General features: G+C 39.3%; 1 protein-coding gene across 7 annotated transcripts in view; it reads right to left on the bottom strand.

The window, feature by feature from the left end:
• The window catches only part of SEMA6A (semaphorin 6A), a 118,722-nt gene that overhangs the window by 85,198 nt on the left and 8,560 nt on the right, over positions 1-24,964 (bottom strand). Inside the window, exon 2 of one of the 7 annotated variants that reach the window (XM_085566613.1) lies at positions 6,416-7,155. The exons of the other annotated variants lie outside the window; for them this stretch is intronic. The gene's annotated coding sequence lies outside the window, so the exon portion shown is untranslated. The remainder of the gene's footprint in view (positions 1-6,415; positions 7,156-24,964) is intronic. 7 annotated transcript variants of the gene reach the window in all.

Genomic DNA, 24,964 nt, shown 5'->3' on the forward strand with positions numbered 1-24,964 from the left:
AATATACTTTCACCACTTAAAGCCTAAATTATAAAATAGACTAGTAAAAAGGATAATTCATTGCCTCTTGCTACAAAAAAATGCTTTACCTCTGCTGCACTAGATGAACAGTCACTCCTATCAAGCCCATACATATATTATTCATTGAGCACCAGCTGTGTGCTTGGCACTGTACAGACACAGAGAGATGTGCTCCTTACTCCTGGGAAGCTTTTACAGTCTAAAGTAGTGAAGTTTGGCATTCATTCTGCCTGTAGAAATCCCATTGACTTCACTATGGGGAGCAGTTGCAGAAGTAGATATTACGGCATTTGTGAGAGCCAGTGTAGTATCAACTGATAGGTACAGTGAGAGATAACATTCAAGCTGTGCTCCTACAGGAGCTGAGTTTTAGGCCCTGAGGAAACTGACTGTGAAGACTGACACAGAGGGCTTGGAATGTACTTGAACACATTATGTAAATGCGAAAGGATGATGTAGTGTCCCAAAACCCCTTTGTGCTAATGCTGGCTGCATGTCCTCACACCCCGCTGCTGTGTGGTTGCTGCCCTAGTATTTTCTCATGTTATAATGCCTTAAAGGCAATCCTGATCCAGAAACATCCAATGGTGGAAGAAATAATACCCTATATCTTCAGTGCCAGGGATTTGTACGACTCCTAGCCAAACACAAGGAGCGGGCCCAGTGTGAGTGAGAATGAGGCACAAATCACTACAACAACATCGAAACCATATTTTACACTTGAGATGAAATCCTACTCTCAGATTTTACAGAGATTCCCCACACTGAAGAATAGAAGTGGCTGAAAGTACAGTTCTATTTACACATGGTGGATGGAAGAACCCAGAAAAGGAATGGAGAAGAGCACGAGGAAAGTGGGGGAAAAAAGGAAGTGGATCTGAGTACAGGTACTGAGAGGAAGAGAACAAAGACTGAGAGAACTGAGAGCTGGAAGTTCAGGCAGGTGAAGCAGGTTAAGAGGAACAGCCGTTATGGCATCTGGGCATGAAAGTAGATAAATGATTGGCAAGTGGGAGAAAGCAAAACATATGAAGATGAGAAGTGTCCTTCAAAATTAATACAGCTATAAAAAGACTGTGAGTCAAAAGGACCTCATGCATGTGTCTGTAAAGGGAGCTCTAGAAATGAAGGAATGAAATTATTGGCAAAGGGAGAAAAAAAGAAGATTCAGAGGATTCCTAAGCAAATGGAAGTAAGAAAAGGACAACAGCCGGATGGAAGGAATAAAAGAAATAAGAAAACACCTTGTTAAGGTCATTGTTGTGTATCACACTCCTTTTCATTTGTAGTCTGTGCTTGGAAATTTGGTCGCTCAGGTGTGTAATATTTTTATTTTTCAAGCTCTTAAAAGTATTCAGAGAGTTAAAAAGACAGAAGGAAGTCTCCTCTGTATAGACTGATGGCATTTAGCACAGGAGGGAGCGATACTGCCCTCCCAGCAGTTGGCTCAGAGAAAGACTACAGGTATGAGTACCTGGTTCATGGTTTGTGTTCTGTGTCTCACTACAGGAAAAAAGACAACTCCTCAGCGTTTCTATCTGCATTTCACTGATCACAAGCCATCTAAATACATTAAAAACATTCTTAAATGCACTTTTGAGTCCAGCTTATCTAATATTCAAAGTCTGTAATCACTGTATTTGTCTCAGAGATGCAATTTAATTGCAAAGGAAAGGGAAAGTAGTATTTAGGTCATGGGTGAGAAGATGTCGTCTTCCACCAAACAACAATATTACTCTTGTGAGATCTACACTGAAAAGGCTGGAGACTGAGCCAAGGGATTTTTGTCTATGCATAAGAACTGTCCTTATGCTTCAGAGATGAATGATTTGGTGTCTGGGCCCAGCTCCCTGTGCATATCCATGTGTGCCTTGATTTATATACTAACCCTGTCTGTTGCCTGTAGCACTGACACTTGTTATAAAAACACAGGAAAACATCCTCCTGCAGAGTAATATCTTATTTCTCAGTCAGCAGTTTCCTTGGAGTAGACTGACAAATGGCCCACAAGGAAGAAGAAAATAATTCTCAAGGTACAATAAGCCTCAAGGTCCAATAGAAGAACTAAACAAGAAGGACAGAAGTGGGGGAGAAGGACAAGGCAGAGTGGAGGGAACTCACAAGAAATAAGAGAGACACTGGATATATACAGAGAGCCCAACACAGTATGTACCTAACCTGCCTCATGAGAAAAGGGTAGATGGACCTAACTGGAAGAGAGCTCTATTTTCATACAGCTGCAAAGAAACATGCTTCCCATGAAATTATAAAACCCTCATCTTCAGGGTTGATTTAAAAATTATAACTCAGCTGTTGCAATTTGTATCGGATTTGAATTTGGCAATCTCAGACATAAAATCAGTTCCAACTGAGAAGGGGACTGAAAATGCTCCATTTTACAGCCTGAAATTGTACTTTCAAGGGTTTAAAATATTTTCTACAGTGCTGCAGAGTGATAAAAATATGAAGTTAATTTTTAAAATGAGAGTTCAGTTTAGGTGTCAACAGAGTCTGTAAAAAGAGTAAAAAATATCCATCTGGAAGTACAGAAAATTCAAAATTTTTATTCTCAAAACCAAAGTAACTCCCTTGACTCCCAAAAAACCCAAACCAACAAACAAAGCACAGATATTTAAGCAAGCACATTTACATCTTTTGATAGTGGCATGTCACTTAACAGCCAGCCATCCTGTTATTAATTTCATTCCTTGCTTGCATGCAGTCATTCATTAATTTCCATGCATATTTTTAAAATTGTATCATATTCTAATGGGGTTGTATCTCCAACACAAGGCACAATAGTTAGTATTCCACATGGCAAAGATCAGGAGCTGTACACCCTTATACCTTCAAACTGTTAAAAATACCCAAACTGTGGATCTGGATCCTGAAAAGCATAGGCAGACAAAACTGTCATCTAATTTAATAGAGTCAATGGGAGTGTAGCCAGCAAGTCAGACCTTACGAAATTAATATTCTGCACTAGCTAGGCTGTGAGTTTATGTTATAGGATGTGTTGGGCAGTGTGAAATTCAACATACCAAATTCAGCCTCACACAACCCTAGAGTGGGAACGTTCTGTTTATTTATATGGAAATGCTACTGCTAAACAAGCACTGGAAACACTTGAAGTCTGGCTGTTCAGAATTTGTGCCCTGATGCTTATGTCTTTAAAAAGCCAGTTAGCCACACTCCCTTTGCTCACTGAAACCACTCTTTCACCTGCTTGTCTGATTTCAGGAGAGGCCTTGGAAAATTACTATCTTGCAGGTTGAGCTAAGTCAACTCAAAAATTCACAAGTTACTGGGATATTACAACCACTTATACAGATGTGATCACATAAGCCTTGTTTCTTTAGGATGTCAGGCTAAAAATAGACTTCTGCAAAAATTACTAAGAAGAATTTTAGCTCTGAACTACAGTGAGAATTATACCCTTAGTTGCACAGAGAGAAATTTAGGGATGGAGAATGGATGAGGTTGTGCCCTCTGACCCCCTCTCTTGAAGATTTCAGACAATTGCTTGACCCTGTCCTGACACAGTTGTTTGTGCTTAATTTGAAACAGTTTAATTTCCAGTAACTCATAAGCAAACAGAACACCCTCTCCACTAGCACCCAGCTTGTCTGACTTTAAATAAATGACGCCGATCAGATACTGGCCACCAGCTCAGACAAGAAAGGGCCATTGTGTAAGAGACCCACACACCCTGCCAGTGAGCCAGACAGCACACGGCTCATCACAGCCTAACTGCCAGCTTTGAAGAGGTGGTTTTGAAAGCCAAGAAACATGGACCTTCATCATGTTGGGAAAAGAGTCATAATGCAAAAATCGCAGAACAGATATTGGTGAGTAGACAAAAATTTGTTATATATTTATGTTCATTGTAATGGGAAAGGTACAGGCAGAGAAAATACCTCAGCTCTCCACACAGGGACCTGGCAGATCCCCAAACCCAGCTTCTCCTGAAAAGCTCAGTGTGTCAGTGTTTCCTGCAGGTACTACTTCAGCGTAGACAGCAAGATGTTCTCAGCAGCAGAATAACAGCTGCACAATAGGAGCAGCAACTGAATGGTTGAACAGCTCTTTTTACAGGCATGGTGTGATAAAAACCTGGTGTTCTTTTGTGCTTCACAAAGCCCCTACTTTGCTGACTCCAAGTTCAAATCTCATGGGCTATTAGGAGAAGGAAGAAGGACAATGCATTAACACGCATGATAGAAAAGAATGTGCTCTATTCTGAAAGCCAAGCCTGCACTAGAAGCTGTGTTATGTCCTAAATACCGAGGCAGAAACTGTTTTCATGTAAATTGAAAGGTATGTATTTTGGCATGCAAGGATCATGCATTTAGATCATGCAGTGTAACTCAAGCCTGATTTTCATGATGGGGTGCTAAGTGAGGTGTCTTCCCCTTATCAGTGCTCCCCAATAGGACAAACAGCGGAGATGCAGAGCTGTCACCAACTGATCTCTTGCAGCTTATTTTTTAAAGGTTGGGAAAGGTGTGATTTTTATCTGTTCCAAATTTTTTTCTCCCTAAAGAATAAATCATAACCAAATAACTGATAGGTGAAATTCCCTTAAGATTGCTGAACCCTGTGTTAGTAGACAGATAAGCCACTGCTGACTAATTAGAACTGCCCTTGAGGAACAGGAAGCAGAACAAAATAAAGTATCAGAAGAAAAAAGCAGAACAGAAGTGGAATGGCTCATCAAAAAGAGATACCAGGTCTCTAAAGTTTCAAAAGTTTTTTGTTTGGTTGGTTTTTTTTTGTTGTAGCTGTTTGATTGGTGGTTTGGTTTGGTTTGGTTTGGTTTGGTTTGGTTTGGTTTGGTTTGTTTGTTTTGTTTTGTGAAGGGGTTTTTCTGGGTGGTGGGAAGAGAGTTTTTTAACATTCTCCTCTTAACATTCAAAGCCAGCTTTTACCCAGGAGACAGGTGCCAGAGAGATGTGCTGAGTTAAGGTTGAGCAATATATGGGAGATTCACTGGTAGCCACCAGTCCAGCTGCCAGTACATAAGCTCATCTTTGGCTCTCCCTTCCCAATCTCACTTAAGAATATTTATGACTTCACTGAGAATTCCAGGATTGCACAAGACCTCTCTTTATATATTTGCAAATCAGTATTTCAATGTAGTACCTGCTTCACAAGGAAGTTATGAGCTCCCATTAATTCCTGCAATGTACTTCAAGATAATCAAATAAAGGATGCCAGGCAAAAGTATGATAACGTTATTGTGCCTTGGGAATCCTCCCTTCTCCTAGTTGGCACAATTCTACATTTTGTCTGCTTAATTTTAATTTCTCTTAGACCTTGGGCTACAGTTTAGTACTCTGCCTCTAAATTGAGGCCAAAAACCACTTTGCAAGTATATTTCTACTAGCAAAGTTGAGTCAGTGTCAAAGTTCTGAGTGTAAACTACAGGAATTGGAATATGCCATACTGACAGTAACATAAAAACTCAGTTCCCTCATCTCTGCTGCAAAAACTCTTTACAGCACTCTCTAAAAGATGACAAAGTGCTTGAAGGTCAACAATTGCATTTGTGCCATAAGGACTGAAGGCTGAATATCCCTTGCAGAGATATGGGGGTAGGGGCAGGTGCAGGTGGAGGCTGTAGTGAGAAAAATACAGCAGTAAAGGAAAGCTTGAATTACATACCGGTCCTGGTGAAGCAAACAACTAATTAACTGAAATTAACTGAGTTTAAAAATCATTAACTTGTTGGAAGTGAAACCAGACAATGCAGTCCTTTTCTATTAGTCTTACAAAGAGGAGGGGTCCATTTTGAGAAGAAAAGGAGCAATTGTAGAGAGATTTCATTTGACAGCTACTATGATCTCAATAATCATTTGTGTGATCATATAGTATGATCACAAAAATCATGCAACACAGATATACAACTATATATACTAAAATATTGTTGAAGTAACTACCAGAAAAGATATTGCTATGGACACAGTAAAGGGTTAATTATTATATACTGAAAATGATAATCCACTCACATAATAACTTTTGTCTTCCAGCACTTAACAAATCATTGTCATTACAAGTTTGAACTCTAGTAATTGTAGTGCAAGTGCTGCTATCTTACATGTGGCTGGATATCTAGGACAAGAAAAGCTCTAAATTCTGTAAGCCATAAAGAAGACTGAATTATTGACATGGGAATTCTCCTGTGTAGCTGTGTCACACATTGTTCACTTTTTTTTTTTTCAGGGTTGGAGGGGCATGGTTTTCTTATTGTTGCAACCCCAATTACAAAATTGGTGCTCTCTTATTTCAGGAGTTATTTCAGTTTTCCAGGTTTCATAAAATCCCTGCAGTCTCAAAGAGACAATTCAAAAATGTGTAACAAACCCTGCTCTGGTAGGATGCAGACAAATGCTACCTGCTTTTGGTGGCCCAGAGACTCAAAGAATAACCTCAGCCTTCACTGACATGGTGATCCTTTCTGCAGAACAGAACGAAGGTCTTCAAGATTTAGTTTACCAAAAATAGAGCAGCCCACAAGTCCCAGCAAAGGATACCATGCTTGCAGTAGTGAAACTGTAGGAACTCTGTTTAAATTCTCCTCTGCAGTAAAATTGCACATTAGATTCTTCCCACTGAAGAAAAATATTCTTTCCTGACTGGATTCCAGCTGGACTGTTTCTGGGATTCACTTGCAAGTTGAACCTGGGACATCAAAGGTCATCAAACTTCATTTTTCTCATCCTCCATTTCTCCTTCCCTTTTGAGAATTTGATTTCAGTCCAAGAGTTACCTCCATCTCTGCTTCCATGTTTGTCCATCATTAAAATCAACAGAATAAACTGCAGGTATATACATACCAGAGTTAATATAGAAATGTTTAAATAACTACAGGCTTTCCAAACAGGAAATAGTACATATTGCTCTTAGATGTACACAGCTGATGTGAGCACTGGTACTTCTGAATCCCAGCTTTCAGAGCAGGGGAGAAGGCAGCCTTGATCCAGATGTGAGCAAGAAGAGATGGATCTGCATCACAGGCAGTTCTGTCTGCTGCCAGTTGAGAGGTCTGAGAGCACAGACAGGGAGTAATGAAGGGCACCCCTGCTGTTTCACCCCCAGGATAAATCTGCACATTCAGAACAGTCTGCCAAGAACCTGGAACAAAATCGCAGTTAGTGAGAGTTTTTCCACTGACCTCACAAGAACAAGCATTGGTGTCTTGCTGTGAGACTCACACTCATACTGACGCCAACAGGAAAGCACCCATTTTTCTTTAAGATGGAGAACAGAAAAGCACCCATTCTTTTTAGATGAGGATATGCTGGTGGATATTTCTGCCTATTTTGTACACTAAGTTCATAACCTAAACAAAAGCTGAAAAAGATGCAAGCTTTGCAGCTAATCGTGTAGCCAGATCTAGAGATGACTTGTTCCTCTGACACTCATTTCCAAGCACACACCATAGCTGGCATTTTCTGTTGCTGCAAGAATAGGCATTATTAAAAACCATTTAACTACCAAAACAGTTCTGCTAGTGATGATTATTTTCATAATAGCAGATTAATTATCAAAATATTTTCAATGATACAGAAAAATGAACAGAAGTCTTTTCCTTCAATGTAACAGTAAATTTTTGGTTTAGTGGTAGTAGCTGGTGTTGGGAAAAATTAAGAACAAGCTGCAACTGGAACTCCAGCTGAAATCCCGAACCCCATCTATATCTTATTCATATTTGCATAAATAATGCTTCATTTCCGTGCTGAGCTTATTATTTTCAAGGAAAGTATGTTTATTAATATAATGTAGGGATCAGCAAATAAATTCTCTTCTTCTCCTAAAGCTATCTCTTAAACTCGGGGGCTCAGGTTTTCCTCATTCTTCAGGTTCTCAAAGGGCCTTAAGATCAGACCTGTTAAGATATTATCGCATACTAGAAGGCAAGGGCAAATAATCAAGAGGTAAAGAGTCAGAAATTACGCAAAAAAGAGGAGGAGAAGAAGGCACCACTGAATTTAAGACACAGAGAGAAAGGCAGTTGAAATTACAGAGGGGGAAGGATAAGGCTGGAAATATGAAACGTTTAGATAAAGAAAGATTTGGTTGTACAGCAGTAAATATTAGGACCTTGTACTGAGATACTGAGAAAAGTCAAGGCAATTGAAGCAGAATGCAAATTCAATGGTAATTCTTAAAACATACTAATCTTCCAAAGCATGTAGAGTTAAGCTGTGGTAAGACTCCTTCAGAATAAGATAATCATGCAGGGGTCAAGGCACTTTAATTAAAACCTAGTTGTAAATAATGAGTCTTACCTATGTCCTGGAGAAAAAGCACATGGTGACACACAGAAGTGGAGATATAAGAATATAAGACATAGGGAAAATAAGAGAAAGTTGTCTGTTTGGCAAAATAATGGTGAGACTCCATCCTAACCAATGAGATCCTCATCCTCTGACAATTTGTATTCAGTTTCTCCAAAACTTGCATATGCATTGCTGGTAAACTGTAAAGGTTTATTCTGCAGATTCAGGAAGAGATTACATCCTAGAAGGTTCCTGTGGATGCGAAGATCACATAGACTGCTGTGACTAATCAGCTGGATATCCTGCGCATTACTACAGGAAACAATGAAAGAAGCAAAAGCATTTCAAGTAATAGCACAGGATATTTCTCCTCCCTTGTTCCTGTTATTTTTAAAATTTAGCTGAGAGGTAAGAGAACAGAACTCTGACACACAATGAACCATTCCTTCACACACAAATCCACTTCCCATCTCAGTCCTGACAGCAGAAGTTTGCAAGTACCACTAATTCCTTTCCAGCTACCCGTGTGACACCTGGGCACACAAGTTGTTTGTTTCTCTTGCTCCTTTAAGAAAAAATTTTTGTGATTTTTCTACTGTATACTACAAGACCTCACTGAATAAATAAACGTTTCTTCTCTCAAGTAACTTGTGAAATTCTCTGATAAGGCTACAGCCAGTACAAACAACTGCCTGATGTGGGGTAACTGTTTCCACCATGTCCAGCCAGTCATGTCTGGATCTCTATTTACTCTGATAGAAGACGGCTCCAGACCTACCAGCAGAGAATTCAGTCCTGTGGAGTGCAGGTGTTATACTCCATAAGGCATGCAAAAATGCTGAAGTCTACTGTAATTAGTTTCCAAATTCAGTCTAGCAGTTTAGTATGACTTGGAATGAGTAACAAAAATAAAAAATGTGTTCTAAAATTAAAAAGAGTTGAAAAAGAAAACAAAGCTAAGAAATATCTCCTTATCCCTTCTTGTTTCACAATGAAGAACTATTTCTGATTTTGAACTACAAATCATCAACAGCACTTTTTTGCCCAGCTCATAGAGGTTTGTTGGTGCAGGCCCTTTCAGTGTTGTCATCTGGGCTCTGAGGGTAAACTAGACACAGATTTCTGCAGCTGTGCTGCAAGAGATTATTTTCAGAAAGCGAACTGTCTGATGTTGGCAAAGAGCTGCCAGGTTGTGTCCTTCACTATTGCTTCCCAAACCACCAGTGTATGGGAAATAAAGCAGGGAGAGAGGCTGTGACAATGCCTCTTTGTGTCCTACCGATTTCCAGGAATAGTACAGCCTGCCCCAGGCTGTAACACTCTTTTCACACACCTCTCCACAGCACATCCCCGAGCCAGGCTTTCATAACCAAGGTCTGCTCTAAGGGGTCATCATGCCACGTGCCAGGTTCCTGTGGGTTTCTGCCACTCTCGGGAATCTTAGAATCTATTATGGGCAATGGGAACTTTCTGCTATAGAGGTCTGCAGACAGGCTCTTTAGCTTCCCCTGTTCCTTTCAAACCTTGAAAATTACAGCATTGTTACTTTTCTGAGGAAGGAGTTTCAGAGCACTGGAAATTAGCTATGTGAGGCTGCACTGAATAATACCTTCTAACCATGGTGAATTCCAATAGGAAATTAATTCCTACTAACTGACTTTATTTCAAAACTGTTCATATACTACAATGGTTGGCTGCAAAAATGGTTTCTACATGAATTGAAGAGGTAAGCTTTTTTCAATGACAAGTAATTATCAAATATTTGATCTTGTAAGGAACAGAAATAATATTTAGCATCATATGAATGTATCCACTTTACCTAGAGACTATATCTTGCTGTTGAAAACATGAGCAAAATCTTAATATCCCTAACATCCATAAATCTGATTAATTTCTGAACATTACCAGAAAATACCTATGTTTGTATTCCTTCTCAACTTCTCTACAGAAATACTCAAGCCAATGAGCTTGTTTCCTGAAATATTCCAAAGGACCAACAAGCACGGCTTTGTGTAAGCTTCATATTTAAGGTAAAACAACTGTGCCTATATCAAACAAGGGAGTATGTGTATTACAAGACTCTGAAAAGCAGTTTTTTGACTCTGGCAGAGCCTTGTGCTGACAGAACCATAAAGGTTCTGCACAAAATCAGCAACCAACTACTGGTAAGACCCTGCACACTGGCCTTTGATGATGCTCCTCCTCCTATATCTGCACTCCAACGCCTACATGTAGCAGGACAAAAATGCTACCTCTTGTCAGCTTGTACTACAGGAGCACCTTGCTGCTGTGGGCAGGGGGCTGCTGCAAATTCATTCACCAGACAAATCTACTATACCAATTCCAAGCTTTTCAGCAGTTTACTTTTGTGTGTTACTGTTCTGGTGACTGTGAAACGACCCTCAGTCTGTTCACTTGCTGTATTTTTTCCCTCAGTCAGCCCTTATTCAGTAGCTTTGCTTCCTACTTTCAAACACAATAAAGTTGTTTATAAGATACAAGTCCTGAAATTTCTTTTTAGCTTTTTTTAAAGTGTAACTTCCAGATGATATTTCTTTTCCCAGTGACAGTCTGACTGCTGATCACAAATTTCTTGTAAAAATTCCAAAAATCTATCTGCAATGTTGCTGGTCTCATATTCTATGGGAGTGGCAAAAAAATAATTTCATGAGAACGTGGTGTTCCCAGTTTTCCTCTAGTTCTGCCCTAGCACTCCTGAATTTTTAAAGTCATTCTAAGAATTTCTTCTCAGAAGTACAGACTCACTACAAGACCCCTAGAAATTTAGATGCTTTTTTCTTGTTTTATTTTTCATTTAAATATGCAAAGCAGATGTCTGCTTGCATTTTTCAACAATCTGCTTTAATAACTAGATACAGGATGGACTCTACACTGATCTTGTTTTCCAGTCTCCAAGTATATGGATAAAGCTGTTTAAAATATGACTTACATTCAATTATTGACTTGCAAAAAAACAGGCAGGTAGTCTGAAGGCACACTATTAGTTTAACATAGTCTGCTCAGAGGGAATGTCTCCTTTTTTACACTGACATACCTGAGGATGAGTGAACAGTAACAACAAAGTTTATAAAGACTTTGTTTCTTTATTCACCACAGCTTTTGTTTTAAGAGGCAGTTGACAAAGACATACACTTTTTTGAAGATAAAAGTCACTAGAAGATTACTTGCCAAATAATGCAATGTATAGTTATATCTTTAAAGAAAAGTTTTCCTGTGTGCCAGTGTTGCTAAACCCTGTAATTTTTTATCACAAGGCTATATAAAATGGGGTATTTTCTCTGATGCTCTGGCTTCTAAAACCAAGATATTAAATGATTTTTTCAGGAATAAGAGAACTCTTTGGTCCCTCAGAAACATGTTGCAAACTTCCCTATTTCATCAGTTGAATATCTGATCAGGAAAGCTTAGTAACACCATGTCTCTTCCCATTTCCAGAAAAACAGCACTGTTAGGAAAGACTTTGTGACATATTTTATCACTATTCCTCAGATACCCAGGTCAAGGAAATCAAACCACTGATAGAAATAAGCCTTCCAAACACCACTTCTTGCAGACAGAAGTGGGCTTGTTCTGGGCCAGGGCAGAGTCCAGTGCAACCCAGCAGACCTCAGCGAGGGGTGGAGCAGGTTGGGATGGCAGCATCCAGATAGGTTGATTCTACCTGATGCCAGCGGTTCATGGGGATTTTGCATCAATGGAAGTTGCAGATAAAGAAAAGTTGCATTTAAAGAAAAGATAAGTTGCTGCCTATTCTTGTGAGCAAAAGGTACAGGTTTGTACGCACCCTGCCCTGCCCTGGGTACCCTGCCCTTCGAAAGCAGCCTGCACCTTACAGTGCCATTAGGACTTCTTGAATATTCAGCAGTTCTGAAAGTCATGACACCTCTGTTAAGCCTCCACAAATGCAAATGAAGCTAAACCATAAGACCAAAGCCCTAGAGAAAGTAAAACTCTTTATTTGTAGGAGAGGAAAAATTATCAAATACATCTCAGGAAGACATTCTCTTCAGCATTAACCTTTACTATTAAGCAAAATAATAAAACCTATAGCTCCCTAGTATTTCCATTAAGAATACAAAGCAAGCAATTAATAGTGAACCTCTTCATATCCCTATGTACAAAAAGATATTTTTGTGTGTTTTGAAAAAACTGGACAATATTTTTAGTGGTCAGCAACAAGTCATGATCACTGAATGAATCAGAATGAAAATAACTGTAGGCACAGTGCCTTCCCTGTGTGTCCAGTTTTCCCAAGTACAGGTAGAAAATAGGTCTCAGACAATTAACTCACGTTCCTCTTCTGCATAGTCGTACAAAGAAAAATTATTTAGCCGCATTTCCATTTTACTTTACAAAGCCTAGATCAGTCCTCATACACACTGAATATTAATGAACTACCAAGAAGTAGAAAGCTCATCCTATGAAACAACTCATACCCTTCAACACTTTTAACAAGTTTTAATGTCTTCAGATTTTCATAACCTTAATACAATTTATTCCTCATACCAATTTCCAAATTTGAAACTTTCTCAAAGGGAAGACACAAACGTAAGCAGCACCAGCTTCCATCTGATTTCTGCAAATCCACCATCAAGCCTGATGGTTGCCACACACTCTGCAACACTTACTGGGACTGACAAAAGGTTACAAATGGATCTACTGTCTCAGGTGTTATGGGATCGTGCTAGACCGGCAGCCCATTAATTCTTAGTCTTGAAATTAGCATCATGAATTATACTATGGGCAGCCAGAGTCACAAAGCTGTATGGAAAGTCCATGGAAATTACTGTGTCACCAACGTAGCTGATGGTAACCTCAAATTTCCCTTCATTATTTTGTTGCTTGTTTCCAGCAAAGAGCAGGAGTAGTAACATTGTAAATTTTTTTCATTCAATCTGCATACAGAACTCCACCAGTAAATCTGAACAGTGGACAAATACACTTGTCCAAATCTCTGTGAACCATCAGAACACTGGAATGGGGATACTGGCCATGTTGACCAGTTCATCTACCCTGCTATCCCATCTTTAGCAACAACCAAGAACAGACCTCCAAGAACAGAAGCATTACTGAATACTTGTATCATTTCACAAAATTAAACTGTCTTATGGCTTTGTGCCATTTTCTACATATTTTTGTGAATATACAAATTTAGTGCTTTAGCTACCTTGCCTCTGTTTACAAAGGCGGATAAAGAGGGGAAGAAAGGAAAAATCTGTAACTAATTAAAAATTTTAAACCTCAAAATAACCCAGTCTAGGGGTTTTTTTAGACACATTAAGGCTATACTTCTGGTACTTCTGTAAGTCACACGGCCATTAGGCTAACAGCATGTTTCTCCTTGGAGGTATGGAAATCTCTGTCTCTGCATACTGCAGAGCACTGATGCTTGATAGGAAGCAACTATCGAGTAGATACAAATCACCTGGGGGTCCAGCCATCTGCCTCTCACCCTACCAGATCAGAGGATCTCAGCTTTAAACCTATGTCCTGCCTCAGCAAAAAAAAAATGTGTTTTACCCTTGTCAAATGTACATCCAGGTGGGACACTTCATTTGCTGGGTAAAAAGTCCAACTTTCAATCCCAGAATGGGCTGTTTGTTTGTTTGGTGCTTTTTCTCCTTGCAAGAAAATGCCATCTGCCTAAAGCTGTTCAAAAATCCTGAAATGGTCAAAAGTATTCTAGAAGAAGAACTAGGAAGTACATGTAAGGTGGTCAAAAGTGTGTAATAAATGCTATTTGACTTCTGACTGTCATTTATCATGGACATCCTGAGCACATGTAGCACATACAAAAACATTTTAAAAGGCCCTTCCCACATGACTTTTTTTTTTTTTTTTAATTCTTCTGAATTGTAAGTGTGGTCTGGGTTAAGCTTTACTTTTTTCTTTTGTCCCCCTTTTTTATTCTTTTTTTAATTATATTGCATTATCTGGCTTAGAAGAACAAAACAGTATTTCACAAACTTTATTTCAATGTTTATAAAAAAATAATACAAACTCAGCAATTGCTTACCATATCTTTTCCCTCAAGACCACCCTGAAATCCTAAACAAGTCAAAAGGGCCATACTGAGAATAAATATCAAAGGCACTGCCAAATATTCCTTTCTATTTAATTAGTAGACCAGCTCATTAGCAGAAGAGCTGTATTGGAGAGTTTGCCTGCAGCCTTTGCTGACATCAAGGACTGCAGAGAAGTAGGTTGCAGTCACACATGCAGAAAGCCAGCCAGTGCTGGCAGCAACAGCAGTACATGACAGAGCTGAGAACAGCGCTGGTTGTCTTCTAATGCAGGTGTAACTCTGCAGCACACTGCGATGAGAAGTGAGATTTGGCATCTTTGGGGGACACCCAAGCAATGGATCAGCAGCACAGAGCACAGGCGGCAGAGCACATCCCTGCCCCACCAGCTGGGAACATTTTCCGTGTGCAGGAGGAATGGGTGGGAAAGACAGCCCTTGCCTACAGTGTGTGGATGCTGACTTGTACCACAGAGCATCACACAGTGTCTAAACCAACGCAGTCACAAGTGGTAAGAAACCACTACCATCAGAAAACACATGCAATACCTGTGTGTGTAGGAGGGGATGATTGTCTGCACCTAGTCTCTGCAGTAGAAGGGAATAACTCAGCAGCCAGCTTCTGGGTCAAACAGCATGCCACTGAGCAGCACCATTTATTATTTGGTTAGATTTTAGTACTTGCTCAACACAAAGGAGCTAATACTCACAGAGTGCTCCAGGAACTGGAAAGACTATTTGTCTAAACTAATGGCAGTTAATTGCAGCCTCTCCAAGAAGGAGAGTATTGCTGGGTTGCTGTTGAGGATATCTTAGCTTAAAATACCAACAAAATCTTCATTTACAATAATTTGAGGATTTCTTCAACCCTTTTCTATTGAGAAAATAAAATTTGGGGTACTTATGTAGTCACAGCTGTTACTAATCAAATTTATTTAAGAGAGTAATGTGAAACAGCATGTTTGTGCAAGTTCATAATCACAGCAGAATTAAATAATTTTTACAGAGCATTTATTTGAAACGTTCTGTACACAAACTTTGAATATGTCAGAGAATATTTCCCTTGCAGTTTATGTTTGATTTCATTTCTAGAAATCACTATAAAAATCCTGCTCACTTGCAGTAGGGTTCTTTATTTATGCTCAGTTTTAGTTTTAAGACCTGTGACAAACACCAAATTGCTCACGTTCGTCATGACACAGGCCGAGTCACTACACATCCTGTCCTGCCTCCTAGTACTATCCTGCCTGCATAACACACTCCTAGCTCACTCTGGAGTGGCCTGCTCAGCAGGTTTCCCCTCTCTAGGCATCCATGTCAGGAGCTGGAAAAGACACTTTGAACTTCACATGGCTCCTGGCACATCTGCAGTTCCAGCCACAGTGTCACAGTCACTTCTTAAAATGATGATCCTTGCATCGATGTTACTCTTCCTGCATTGCAAAGATCAGCCCTGTACTGATTGTCTGTACAAAGACAAGTCCTCCTCATCTTGGCAAGAATTTTGGATCTTGCAGAGACCTGGAGGCTATCTGCTTCCAGAATCACCACAAATCCTTTCCCTTCCCCACCCACAAATCCTCTCTTTTAAAAAACACATGCTGCTAATTTTTTAGAAAAGTACAACATACCAAAATCTAACTTTCAGGGCTTTTAATGCCTGTGTTCACCAGCCTTTTTCTTCTCCAATAAGTCTACCAACTATTTTCCTGAAAAGAGCCTGGTGCAGGGATTTTTAAAGGCAGCTTTACCAGTTCAGTGGAAACTGGCCAAAAGCCATGAACTTTTTCCAGGCAGCTGACCAGCCAGCTGCAACGGGTGATGCCAATGCCCTTTCCTCATGGCTGAAACATGTCAACCCACCACAGGCCTGGCAAGAAGATCACACAGCCCATTAGCAACTTCCCTTGAAAGACAAAAATTGTAAAGCCTCCTTCTATCTCTTTGCCCAAGCTCTAGTACAACTAAATTGCTTACTGTCTTTGTTTTTAATGTATATCTCTGCATTCCTATGTGTCAACCATTTTTCCCCCACAGAAAAAAAAAAAAAACCACTTCTTCAAATCAATCTCTCAAAATCCTTGGCAGTGAAGGAAACCTTCTTTACCAATAGCTTGTGAGAGAACTTAGCGTCTCGTGAGATTTCTGAGGGTAAGGAGAAACATGTGAGGATGGAGAAGAAACACATCCGGACATTTTTCCTCTCCCACCTACAAAAATCAATGTGAAGGGTAGAGAAATCAGGCAGAGAGACAAATGATGTCGCTTCATCTCCTGTGTGCCATCTGTTTTTTCCACTCCAAGCTTCCTATACACTTTTGATAGTGACAGCTCATCAGAAAGGAGTAATCCCATGGCAAACTGCTGTTTTGTAAGGCAGAGAGCATTTTCATCCTGCCCTCCTCTCCTCTGGCACTTCAGCTGTCCCCCTGTACCAGTCTGACTATATACCTACACCTATTTTCTTAATCAATCTCTTTTGAGACATCTTCCACTTCCCAGCTTTGCCTTTACAGCTACTTTCCTTGCCTCCTATAACCATTTTTTCTTTAAAAATTACTCAAACATCTGTGTTTGTCCCATCACTTGTGGTGGAAGCTGGGAGTTAGCAAGAGTAGTATGGTAGTACAGCTGCATCCACTCATAATTTCAAGATTTTTGGGTTTCTTGTTGACTTAGTCTTTATGTTATTTTTTTCAAATATAATGATTTTGAGAGATTACGTATAACAAAAGCACTGATATGACTCCATAAATTTACCTTCAATTTAGTTCACTGGAAGCATCTGTCAGAAACAACTTTCTCATTATTAAAATACTTTGACTGAATACTCAGTCAAAAAAAAAAGTGGTCAAGTTAGAGTGACACCTCAACTGGGACCATCTTAGTAGTTTTACTATGGAGGAAAAAAATAAATCTGCAAATTATTCATTGCTTACAATCCTTCTTGCAAGCTCACAGAGCAAGCGTTAACCTGACATATAAACTTTTACAAATATTATTAGCACTTCAAAGACACCACAAATGTTGAAGTAGATAAATTCTCTATTACTTATTCTCCTCTGATATATCCTTAAGCAGGACAACACAGCTTGTCATCTTTTGCCTGCTGAGTTAAGGCTGAGAATATACATTAGGTATGATGCATTCAGTTCAAGGAAAGGACTTCATTTGAACTGATAAAAAGTGAGAATTTTTCCTGCAGTTAAGGGAGACATCTTGTCCTTAATTTTCCATTTAGACCTGTAGGTTCCAGAAATAAGTTCCATCTTTTTTATATTTCACAGTATAAGATAAAGTTGCAAAGGAGTTTTAAGCAGGGAATCCTGGCAGTGATTTGAAGATGTCCTAGTGTTTTCTAAGTCTACAACCCTGACTCTGTTTCACTCAGTTTCACCTGTTGATGTTGATGGAAATGCTCTGTATACTCTTGGGAGATCAGAGTTTCCATCATGAGTCTGTTATAAAATTTCACAAAAAACCTTCTCAAAACAGAATCAGCCTAACTAGTTACCATGAGCCACCTTGTCAGTCAGTGGTGCTTGTGTTTCATTCTAGCTGGTTTCATCACATTGTTGCAGAAAGCACTTTTCCTTGTCTAAATCAGCAAGACCTAAGCTCTGTAGGCAGTGTGTTGCCTACAAAGCCAGGGCTGTTGATGCACCACTCTCAGAAGGATGTCTTGTGCTACAACACATTCTTCATCAGTTGTTTGCTGTCCCCAAAATCCAGTGCACTCTCCAACCTCCCTACTTTCCAGGCTATTCAGTGAATATTTAGATGGTCTTGGGGCAGACAGCGTGAGTCTGAGGTTTGTACTGAGAGGAACTGACTCCCAGGCTTGACTTCTTCAGACCTGAAGTTATGAACCTGCACAAAGCAGAGATCTAAATAAACAAATGCAAAGTTTGGTTTACCATCCATCAGGTCTATTGACATTTTAGTCATGACACATTGAAACAAGAAAATCTTGCTCTTTTTTTTTTTTTTTTTTAAGTGAGACCTGATCAGATGAGACTGAAGAACTAAGAGCTTTCTTTATTAACAAAATGCCTTCCTTCTACACACAATGCCAACAACTTTTTACTCAAGACTCTGCCTAAAAACACCTGTGGGCTTGCTAATCCATTACTTGATGTGCAAGTTAAGTGGTGGACAAAGCTGTGAACTCAGGTCAGAAGAAAGCAATTGCAGGGTGCAAGTACAAACATGCCACATTTCAGAAAGGTTTTCCCCAGATACAAATCCATGGTAACCTGGCAAAATGGATCTAGGTAGGGACACAACACAAACAGGCTTAAAGCCAGAAGAAGCCTAAAATCAATGCGTGTAACTAGAGGCATCTTGATCAGCCAGCTGTGTCCTTCTGCTGATTTATCAGCCTGCGGGGACCTGAAGAAATCAGCAGGACTGGGAGTAAAGTTAGTCCAAACACAAAACATTTTCCATGTGTATTTTTCTATAGTAAAAAAACAACCAACCAATGAAATAAATAAACAAAACCCCAGAACATGCTAACCTCTGCAAGTCCTTTTTATTAAGACTTGAACACCTGGGCTTGAGTCCTTAATGCATAAGTAACTCTTGGATGTCTAAATGAAAAACCTTCCAAAATCCACATTTTTATCCTCCCTGGATCCATAATGACTATTGTTAAGAAAATGAAGACTGAAAGATGTTATATCTCAAGGAAGATGCAAATGAAATTATTTTAAATAACCCCTGAGTTCACATGGGACTGATATGAGGTAAAATTTCTTATATAAATGCACAATATTTCTCAATAAATTAATAATAGTAATAAATCAATTGGACAACTGAAAGTTAAAGCTACCTTTGCTTTATGGATCAAGCCCGTTTTTATCTGTTTTTTAAGCCGCTTTAAAAATAATTACTTGAATTACTATTTTCTTTATTTTATTTCTAAACACTGTAACAACATACAGCTGCTGCAGTCTATTTTTCTGCATCTTACAAAAACTTCAGATAATTCTGGAAACTCTTTAAACATGAGAGAGTATTTAAATAGTCTTTTGAGCTACAGAAAATATACTTCAAATGAGCAGGGGGATGTGGTAGAATTACTGCCAGAAACTATTAAATGGCTTGCAGCAATATCTACGCTTCTGTTTGAAGAGGAGGAAAAAGATATTTGAAGAACATGAAATATCTCTTCTCCTTCTCTTCTCTTCTCTTCTCTTCTCTTCTCTTCTCTTCTCTTCTCTTCTCTTCTCTTCTCTTCTCTTCTCTTCTCTTCTCTTCTCTTCTCTTCTCCTCTCTTCTCCTCTCCTCTCCTCTCCTCTCCTCTCCTCTCCTCTCCTCTCCTCTCCTCTCCTCTCCTCTCCTCTCCTCTCCTCTCCTCTCCTCTCCTCTCCTCTCCTCTCCTCTCCTCTCCTCTCCTCTCCTCTCCTCTCCTCTCCTCTCCTCTCCTCTCCTCTCCTCTCCTCTCCTCTCCTCTCCTCTCCTCTCCTCTCCTCTCCTCTCCTCTCCTCTCCTCTCCTCTCCTCTCCTCTCCTCTCTTCTCATTTGCCTTAACTTAAACTGTGCTTTTAGCATCCCTTCCCTATGAGTATTGAACAATAAACCACTAAGAGAAAAGAAGCTTGAGATAAAGAAAGTGAATGTTAATCTGGGACACCATTTTGCTAATAAGCATGGCCGTTGTTTCTGCTCAGTGCGAATTGTATTATTCTGTGTTCAATTGGTTGCATGTTTGTCTTATCTATCTTGTTGGGCTGAGCCAAACGGCACACCCACTGAAACCAAACATGAATTTATTTTCTGTAAAAGCAGGGCTGAGACATGAAAGCTGTGAAAGAATCTTGTTAGCAATTCTCTGTGTAGGCAGCATGTTTCACTTTAATCATATACATTACAGCCTCTACCCATCTCTTCAGATTCACTCCTAGAGGTTTTTTGCACATCAGTTTGGCTAACCCACTTTCTGATGTTCCTGCCTCTGTGTAAGATGAAAACTATTCTGCTTTTTACGCTGCAAACGAAGCAGCAAGGCCAGGCAGCACACCATACAGGCAGGCAGAGGCAAGGCGAGCGCCTCGGAGGAGCGCGGCCGGTGCCGCCGCTCGCTGCCGGTGCCGCCGCGCGTTTAGCGCCGCTCGCCCCCGCTGCCCCCGCCGCCCGCGGCGATGCACGGAGCTGCTCAGACACAAGAGGGCAGGCGGCATGCGGAGCAGAGCGCGGCCAACTTCGCGAGCTGGACAAGCGCTTCTCACATTCAGCGTAACAATGTATGTGACCAAGCTCTTCTCCGGTTCCTCCAGCCATTACCCTATTAGTTACAGCTGTACCCCTGCATTAAAAACTGTATCAAAAAGGGAATATTATTATTCTCTTGGAATCTGTAGCAATTTATAAGCCCACTCTGTAATAGGAAGAAAAGTTACTGTGCCTCCTTCCAAGATCTGACGAGAAGTCTAATGAAAATGCGACACATTCTCTGTCAGTGTATTCCACCCGCTGGAATATTTAAGGCTCTCCCCACCCTAAATGTATTTCAGTAAATGTGTTGTGTTCATTCTTACACAACCCTGCTATTTAAATGTGGGTAGTTGTTAGAGCAGGCTGTCATACAATGACTATCTAGAAGCAGGCAGTGCAGCAGCAAAGTAGCACACCAGCCCCCCTACTAACACGTTCTCTGGTTAACTGTTGAAAAATTTCCAGTACTTGAATCTTTGAAGCTAAAATACCAATTCAATTTACAGATCCATAGCTGTCCCATGCCTTCTTGATTGTTTTGTTACTCTTATTTATTGTTATTGGTATTTCGAGCTTGTGACTTAAGTTCCTAAAAAAAATCAGCAATTAATAACTCCTAATAAAGTCAGCAATGTCTATGCCACCAATACGAACAAGTCAGAGATTAGCTCTTCTAGACAAACTCCATGCCTAGTAAATAAACATGGAGAGGCAATCTGAAGCAAAACTCTACCCTCAATTTTCTGTTTGATGCTAACAGATCAAAAGTTAGATCTTGCTAACCTGTATTTTTTCTTGTCTCCACCCAGCTCCTCTTCATTTATACATATAAACAATGTAATTAGTTCTGATGACATGTCCATATAAACTAAGGGCACTTTGAATAGATAGCTAGGTATTTGAGCCTGACACAAAGGAGGATGTGAGGAGTAGTGCTTCTAAAAAATGCAGTGGTTAAGCATCTGTGTAGATGTTCCAGGTTTTGAAAAGTTCTTGAAGTTCTTTGGCTGTGACAACAATGAATTCTTTTATCTGCTTCAATCTAAAAGAGATTACTGACCATTTATGGGGAAAAAAAATTTAAGGTCTAATGAATTGATTTGCTATCAAAAATAATTCAATGAAAGTGTTCTTACAGACCACTTCAGACATCAGCAGGCATGATATAGTCTACATTTTCCATCCCTTTGCAGAACATCAACAGCATTTAGTCATATCAACATGTTATCAGGAAGGACTTGGCTGAATTGCCTCTCTCACATAAAGAACACTTGAGTTGCGTGTTATTTCTTTGAGGTTTTTTGTGGGTCTTTTTGTTTGGTTTGGGTGTTTTGGCTTTTTTTCAGGTTTTTTTTTGTTTGTTTGTTTGTTGTTTTGTTTGGTTGGGGTTTTTTTTGTTGTTTTATTTTTGGCAAATGATGCTATTGCCAGGATTTCAACTACAAAAGAGAAATTATGACAAAGACTAACACAAACAAAAACAAATAGTTACCGATGTAAAAGGCACACACTGAAAAGGAAATAAAATTTATGTGTCAGAGAATTTACTCTATTCCACAGGTTGCCTTATATTATCAAAGTTTTTCTCTGACTGTCACTTTTACACATGTATGTAATACTCTTAATGTTTTGACAAATCAAAACAGCATTTTTCTCACAAGCATCCAGTCACCAGCCTTTATTTCACACCTTGAGGCCGTTAGCTTGATGTTGGATAAATTTGCCTTTTGGACTACATGTGTTGTTGAATGAGAACAGGATCTCTTTTTTTTTTTTTTTTTTTATCTTGGGAAAGGAAGTGCTCTGGCAGCATGTCTAAGTCTTACACATAGAACAGGATAAAGTAAAAAAGAAGACACCACCCTGAAATATACGCATCTCATGATATAATTAATCAGTTTCTGAACATGATGAACTTCCCTAAAGCAGAATTAAAAGGAAACACCTTGCAGATAATAATGAAAAAGTGTAGTAGCTCATGCAAAAATATTTCCTTTTCTCAGAGCAGATCTCTGAGGATTTAGTTCTTCGTTTCCTTTTAAAGAGAAACAAATTCCTATTCCAAATCAAGAATAATTTCACTGGGTGAAAGAAAAAAGCTTTCTAAAGTATCACTACTTTAAAGTTTGTCTTCTTACTTCTCCATAAAACCTCACATAACTCTCTACTTAAATTTCTTCCCAAAAACAAACAAACAAAAAAAACCCCAACGAAACCAAACCCCAAAACAAAAATTCTGAACAACATATTTCTAGAAAACAAAGTTTGACTGCAGGGACACAGTGCTTACAAGAGTTGTTACAAAATCATAGTAATATAACAGAGTACAGGAAATTTTTAAATTCTGATTTAATATAGTTTGGATCAGTAAGTTGTAATTGCAAAAGCTGTGCATTTGTAATTAATGAGTACAAATTATTCAGAAGTGGAATGGGTTGAGTGCCATTAGAAGTTTATACACATAGTACCAAGTTTTGTTCATACAGAAATTTAAATTCAGAAGCTGATTTTAATACACGATGCCCTTCTTTCATTAGAGAGCTCTGATGAAAAGCCAGTAATATAAAGACTGTGACCTGAAGTTCAAGATTGCAGATGAACAGCCTCTAATCCTCTCTATGATTAAAAAAGGCATTTTTGACTCAAATATGAGGCTGCATTTAGCCATGCTCATGGTGTGAAGTACCATTCAAGAGAGATAATCTTGTGGGACTCTTGCCCAAAGGCAAGAGACACCAGGCTGTGCCCCACATGTGGAGCATCTGTCAGAAAAGGCGTGTCATCCTTTCCTTTTCCTTGCCATGGTGTTTTGGGACAGGATTCCCACATAAACCCAGGCATGCAGGCCAGAGCTCCAGCTGCCCTCCAACCATTCTTCACCATCCACCTGCTCCAAAGGACCAGTGGGACGGGCGTGCTCCACCTGCACCTGCTTCCAGCTGCAGGCACTGGGGAGCTTTGAGGCTGAACGGGGCACAGTCCTTCTCTCCTCTGCTTGCTCATAAGCACACAGCCCAAGACGAGCACCAACCTTCCAGGAACATTCAGGTAGTAAGATGCCACTGAGCATATATCAGATTTGCAAAGCAAATACTGTGACATTGCTTAAAAGACACAAACACAATTATTTTGACAGAAATTATTGCTTTCTTTTCTCAATAAGATTAGTATATTTGATGCTAAAATTCAGCTATTTGAGGATGCAGAACAGCATTTATTATCAACCATAAGCAAACTGAAACAAAAATAATCCCAGGGAAGTGGCTGAATCACCAACTCATGTATTTAAAAGATACATAGAGTTTTATGAAAGATGTGTAGATATAGGCATTAGGTACATGGCAGTGGTGGACTCAGCAGTGTTAGATTAAGGGTTGGACTTCATGATCTTCACGGACCTTTCCTACCTAAATCATTCTGTAGTTTTATACTGAACTCTAAACAGCATAAGGGCTTGTTGATAGGTGCTGAGTTGAAATACATTTTTACCCTCCAACAGGACCCAGACTGGCTCTTTATACTGAGTATTGACTTACCACTCACTTTTCTTTCTTGGAGGCAAAAAAAATATAGCAAGCCAGCAAGCAAACAAACAAACAAACAAAAACAACCAACCAACCAAAAAAAACCCCACCAGTGTTAACAAAGGTACAAATGTTCCTTACAGAACTGCTTAAATTAATTTCTATGCAGAGGGATCCTATACCTAACCTGAAAATAAATACAATACATTCTGAGGAAAAAAAAATCACAGTGGAATTTGTACCTCTACAGGTTTTGACCCAAGATATTTCCTCACTGTTACAATTTTCTTACTCCATCACTGCCTCCCTTCCAAAGGGAAATACAAAATGATGGAGGCATATTATTCTGTCAGTCTAATAGACACATTCTGAGTTTACCAGAAAAAAGACTGGGATTAATTTTATACAAAATATGTGTATAAAACACAGATCCAGAAGATTGTAAACCAGAAAATTCCATATTATGTGAAAGTATAAAATTAGAAATAGATTTTTGTGCATCTACCAACAAATGAAACTTTAAAATTAATGTCAAATTTTTAGACTTAATTTATTCAATTTGTAGGGCTCCTGAGGATTACATATAACAGGTACATGTTTTCAATCTGCTTGTTGATCTCACTTGAAAAATTAACAAGTTTGAAGCTTTATAACCAAGCTGAAGATTTATAACTAATCTTTGAGTGCAAACTAACCATATGAAAGCATAAACATTGCTGTTTTCCTGATTAATTCAAATTATACTCAATTCTTTAATCTCAACTGTACATAGTTTTAAGATTATACTTGGATTTGGTTAGTCAAGACTGGTTTTTTTTGTTGTTGCAAACAGAAGATACTTAGCAAGGGTCTCTGTGCTAGCCTCAAATTGCTCT

This window comes from Lonchura striata, chromosome Z (genome assembly GCF_050655825.1).
Source record: "Lonchura striata isolate lonStrDom1 chromosome Z, ASM5065582v1, whole genome shotgun sequence".
Taxonomy (NCBI): domain Eukaryota; kingdom Metazoa; phylum Chordata; class Aves; order Passeriformes; family Estrildidae; genus Lonchura; species Lonchura striata.